This window comes from Malus sylvestris, chromosome 11 (genome assembly GCF_916048215.2).
Source record: "Malus sylvestris chromosome 11, drMalSylv7.2, whole genome shotgun sequence".
NCBI lineage: Eukaryota > Viridiplantae > Streptophyta > Magnoliopsida > Rosales > Rosaceae > Malus > Malus sylvestris.
In genome coordinates this window covers 19,509,273-19,515,666 of record NC_062270.1, presented here as the reverse complement: position 1 = coordinate 19,515,666, position 6,394 = coordinate 19,509,273, and positions in this window count along the sequence as shown.

Genomic DNA, 6,394 nt, shown 5'->3' with positions numbered 1-6,394 from the left:
GTGTCTTTTATAAAATTAATATGTAGTAACTGACACACCCCATCCCGAAGGAGGGCATCCTAGTTATGTCACGTCTCCGGTTGATTCCTTATTTCACCTATTATATTGATGCATCCTTATTCTATTATTGACGCTTATTGCATGACATACTTTCTGGTTTTTGATAAAGATTAGTGATTTGAGATATTTGAAGAATTATATGCATATTATGTTATTTTCTGGGAAAATATACAGGTTTTACAGTAAGGGGTTAGAAATGTTATTAAATGAAATATTTTCGATAAAGTTTGTTTTACTGACCCACGCAATCTTGTTTTGCGCCCCTCCAGGTTCTAGTTTGCAGTGTTGGTGGCTCACGAGGATTCCCACAGTGTTCTGACAGAATTCACAAAAGTAGGACTCACCCTCGGGTGTTGCATCTTAGTAATTGTATCTTTAAAGCTTCCGAACTGTGTAAATGGTTACGTCACTCTCACGTGACGGCCAGCATGCCCTCCTTCGGGATGGGGTGTGTCAGTAACCACTAGGAATTTTGAGATGGTGATCTCTTTCAGAGAAGGAAGAATTCTTAGAGGAAACTACTTGGAGGCAAGTCATAGTTGCTAACACACATCGTCCTGGAGCGAACAAGGACAAAAAATCGTGTAAATTCCAAGAGGAAAAGTAAGGACAAGAATACCTCCAACATGAGCATTTCTAGAGTCTCCAAGTTGTCTTCTATTACCTTGCTCCTCAAGAAACGGAATGCTAATAGCCTGATTACTGGATAGAATATTGAGTATCTTGGAGATTCCAGGAATTATGAGATTGACATGCATTATAAGTAATAAATCATTCTGAAAAAGAATGTTTTCCTAGATTTACTCTGGAATTTTGTCGGTTAAATATGAATTACTATCCTATTCAGAGTTTTATATGATCATTATAAATACATCTAGGGTTCTAGTCAAAGATATCACATAATCTCTCTCTATCCCACTGCTTGAGATCATATAACATTTATTGACTTAATCATAGGAGAATCCTTGACTGATACCACACTAGTACCTAGGTTCCTTGACGATCTCCTGACGGTTTTACATTTGGATTCAAACTCTATGTTGTAACGTCTATTTCTAGTTTATCTTTTGCATTTGGATTTTGACTCTGCGGTGCAATCTTCGTTTCTCATTTTGCTTTTACATTTGGATTCAGACCATGCAATGTAGTGTTTGTTTCTGATTCTTCTTTTACATTTGGATTCAGACCATGCAATCCAGTGTCTGTTTCTGATTCTGTTTTTACATTTGGATCAGACTCTGCAATCCAATGTCTATTTTTGAAGGCCTATTTTCCTATGGATTGTCTTCAAGTTTTCAAAAGATGCAATCATTGCCTTTTTAGAATAGAGCTCTAGTTAGACATCTTCTCCTTTAGACAAAACTCACATATAGACATTAGGTCAGTATCTAATGACTCAAAATATGCATCTTGGACATCTTCGGAATCTTATCTTGGTTCACATGTCCAAGTTTAAGGTGCCACAATGTTACATTGTTAACACCTTCTCTTACTTTGTGGGTTTTGAGGAATCTTCGCTTGTAATATAGTTTAAACTACCATTCATGTTGAGATAAAAATGTCCTTCGATTGTGCTACCACGGAAGATAACATGACCGACCATTCAAATATAAAGCACAACTCAGGTTGTCAAACAAGACCGAGTGTCCATCTCTTAAAACCATAAAAATGGAAATTAAGTTCTATATGCATGAAGGAAGACGCATAACCTTCTTGCCTAGTGTCTTGCTCTTTACTAACCTCTATAACGAATTCCAATCATGTTGATTAGCACCTGAATCAAATATCCAAGCAAAATAGCTTAATTGTGAAAGCACTTTCTACAACAGAAATTGTCCCTTTATAAATTCTATTTATGAGGCTCGCAAGATGCACCCTGTATTTCCTCTTCCAACGATCATCATTTTCGCAATGAAAGCATGTCCCTTTGGAGTATTCGTTTTTTTCTTATGTAACCTTTTCCTCATTACCGCATTCTCGCTCCTACTGTTTATTTTGAAACTTTGTTCAAATTAACGCACATGTCTAATAACTTAGGAAGAGTATGGTTGAATCTATTCACCTTGTAGTTTACTATAAATCTATTGAAGTAAGGCGAGAGAGCTGCGAGGAAAAAATCTTGGCCCAATTTCCCATTTGAACGGAGTTCCTAAATTCTCAAGATCTCAAAAGATCCCGATCATCTTCAGTCCATGATGTTCAAATGATGTCCCCTTAGACATTTTGGTCTTTAATAGGCTACAGACATTTGAGAATGATCGTATTGCATTGTAGTTGTAACTGAATAAGTTATCCAACCACTTCTACTTAGCTTGGGTAACCATGACATACTGTTAGGTGTTACTCATGTTTTGCGGAAGCCTTGAAGATTAACAATCACTAATCTTCATCACATGGAGAATTGAAATTAAGTTTCAATTCACAATCGATTAGTAAGAGTACAATCATCTACTTTCTCGCTAATTGGAACCTAACAGATCGTACACCGTGTATGAGTGTGAAGAACTATTAATGAGATGGATAAGTTAATTTAAATAGTTTAATTGATAATAGTCAATATTGATTAAATAGTTAATTAATCATACGAAAGGTTCATATTAGGTTTTAAATTAGTTTCAGCTTTCAAGGCCTAGTGGGCTTTGGTCCAAAGGCCCATTAGGCTTAAATTGTATGACAACTTAAACAAAATGGGGCAAACAGCCCAATGACTATAGGGAGCCATCCTTGGAAGGTTTTGTACTTAATTTCACGTATGCCATTCATTTGTGAGGTGGTATAAAAGTGACTTTATAGACAAAAACTCATTAGGGTTTTTTGAGGGCAAAATTTGGAGGCAGTTTCTCTCTTCTTTCTCTCTTAAATAGTCGGCCCTATAGGGGAGCTTTTTCTAGTATCTAAAGCTTCCCTTGAGTCTTCCATCTTGTCTTCACATATCTACCTTGGTGTGGAGACTTAAGAGGTTCCATCCTTTTAGTGCTTGGAAAATCCTTTCACTAAATCATCAAGAAGCAAAGGAGCAAGCAAGAAGCAAAGTTCCAAGGATTCTAGGAGCCAAATCCATGGAGCATATGAAGAGGAATGAAAACCTTCACATGGGTGATAACCTTCTGAAAAGAAGGAAGAGCTTCAAGGGTATGAATGCTCAATCTTTCTTCTTTCCTTTTATGGAAAGAGTCTTGGTTCTTCACCATTCACTAGGCCTTGAATTTCATGGGACTCAAATTTGTTATTGAGTTCATGCTTTACTTTTAATTGTTAATATATGCATGTGTTGCTACAACAATCTCTACATAGTCAACAATTTGTCTTCAAGTGGTATTAGAGGCCTAGATCTAGGGTTTGGTGAATCCATTTGTATTTTGTATTTTCATAGTTTATGATTTGAATGTTGTAATTATAACAAATTTTGTTCTTGCTTCTTTGAATGTAAATTTTGTTTGAAAATTTGTCATCTCAAAAGTTGTAGATGTAGTTCATTTAAGCATGAATTTTGGAGCTAAAATTGGGTGTCTTGTTTATGGGGAAATTCGACCAAATCCATATGTGGATTTTTGGGTTCATATTTGTCTTACTAAAAGAGTTTTAAAGTGACTTTAGGAACCCCTAAGTAACCTAGTATGTTAACCCTCTTTTGAGTAGTGTAATTTTGAGTTTTGTTGAATGAAAGCATTCATGGAGCTATTCTGGTTTTCATGGACGTTCTTCAATATCCTTACTTTGTTCTTGATGTTCATACCAAGAACCAAAAGTTTAGTGTTTTGATTTAAAGCTTTTGGTTGTTTACCTAAAGTATTGTTTGTCATGGTTGGTGTGACTTGATTTGTACTTTTCAATCAACACCATACCTATCACATTTTCAACACACTTTAAAATTTTGAATTTTCATCAAAAGCCAACCCCTCCTTTACACTACCCAAAACTGGGCCACCTTACAAAGTAGGGTACTTTTGGATATTTTTTGCAATTACATGTTTTGATACTTTTGTGTATTTGCACTTTGACCCAAAATAATTTTTGGATTCCAATTGTAATTACATGAAGTTGTGGACTCTTGTGTTTTACAAAGTGACCCCAAAAGTTGGTATTTTGCATAATGCCCAATAGTTGAGGTTATTACAATTAGGCCCAAATTAGCTAGAGCACAAAATATTTTTGTCTCTTTAATGAGAATTTGATTTTCATTTCATTTAGCTCCATTTAAATAAACTCTATAGATTTAAGAACCAATTGTTTAAGTTGATTCTTAGTTAATGTAATTAGTTTTGATGCGGGATGATTATGAACCAAAGACCTACGATAATTGAGTTATGTGATTTGGCGCTTTACATTATGAATGAATGAGATGTGTAAATTAGATTTGAATGTAATTTGATTAGATCAAATGTTAGCTAAAAAGGCATAAGCCCTTCTCTTTATTCCATGTATTCCTTTATTGTTTATTTGTATGCAAATTGGAATAGTTCGGTCCAACGCCCAATAGGAAATAACTGTGTACTTGAATTAAACGTGTAATTAAAATCAACTACCCTCCCTAAACCAAAGGTCCAACACAAGGCTTGTGTTGGATCAATTCAAATGGTTCATAATCATCTTAAGACCTAATATAACTATATAGTCCATATGAGAATGCCAAGCATGAAGTGAAATATTTGTAAAAACTAGTTCATTTGAACAACATCTATGCATGCAATTAACAATTAAAAGACGGAATCATGCTTGTATGCACTCTAAAACAAAACTTTACTCATGGAATTTAAGGCGTAGTAATTGTGGTGAACCAAGACTCAACTCAAATCTTAAAGAAAGGAGTTGAGAAACTTTTATACCTTTGAAGCTCCTATTTGCTTGGCAAAGGATATTTACCCATGTGAGGGCCTTCTTTCCTTAGTCTCCTTACTCCTTGACTCCATGGATGTGGATGAAGGAACTTTGCTTCTTGGCTCCATGAGTTCTTTGATGGATGAAGGAATGGATTCTCCAAGTTCCCAAAATAGGGAACCTCCAAGTCTCCACACCAAGGAGAGCATTGAGGAAAAGATGATTGACCTAGGAAGAAATAGATGCTAGTAATTTCTCCCTAGGGTGGCGGCCTCTTAGAGAGAAAATGAGAGCTTGTGTTCTCTCCAATTTCCTCAAAGAAAACCCTAATGATGAAATGGCTATAAAGATGCATTTATACCACCTCACATTTGAGTGGCAAACTTGCAATTAAGCCAAGTTCACTACCCCTCACTCTTATGGTCGGCCTTGATAGGTTTATTAGGCTTTCAAGCCCCTTGTGTTTTCAAGTTGTCATACAACTTGAGTTATTGGACTTGACAAATCTCATTGGACCTTGAGGCCCAAAACTAACCCGAGGTCTCATACGCACTTATTCGTTTGATTAATTAATCCTAGCCATAAATAATTAAACCATTTAATTATCCTTACTCATCTCCGTTGTTTCTTCAATCTCTACCTTACACGGTGTATGATCCATTAGGTTTCTTTTTGTAACATCCCACATTGACCAATAGAGAGGGGTTGATGTGGTTTATTTGTACATACTTCCTTCCATATAGCACGAGACCTTTTGGGAACTCACTGGCTTCGGGTTTCATCGAAACTTTAAAGTTAAACGAGTTTGGGCAGGAGCATTCACAGGATGGGTGACCCACTGAGAAGTTTTCGTGTGCGTTCCCATAAACAAAACTATGAGGGCATAGCTGGGGCCCAAAGAGGACAATATTGTACTACAGCGGAGCCGGGACTGGGATGTGACAGAATGGTATAAGAGCCACTCTGCCGTGTGGTGTGAGTGTGCCCACGAGGACGTCGGACCCCTAAGCATGGTGGATTGTAACATCCCACATCAACCAACGGATAGGGAGTGATGTACCTCATTTGTACATAAACTTCCCTCTCTATAGCACGAGGCCTTTTAGGAATTCACTGGCTTCGGGTTCCATCAAAACTCCGAAGTAAAGCGAGTTTGAGCGAGAGCATTCCTAGGATGGGTGACCCACTGGGAAGTTCTCGTGTGAGTTCCCAGAAACAAAACCGTGAAGGCGTGGCAGGGGCCCCAAGTGGACAATATCGTATTACGGCGAAGCCATGACTGGGATGTGACACTTTTAACGAGGTAGTGGGTGATTAAAACTCTTCAAATCGATTGTGAATTGAAACATATTTTCAATTCTCCCTTTAGTGATTATACACCTTTAAGTCTTCCACAAACCATAAGTAACACCTAGCAGTGTATCATGGCTACCCAAGCTAATTAGAAGAGGTGGAGAACCTATTCAGTTTAGAATTACAATGCAATACTGTCTTTCTCTAATACAATACTCTTGAC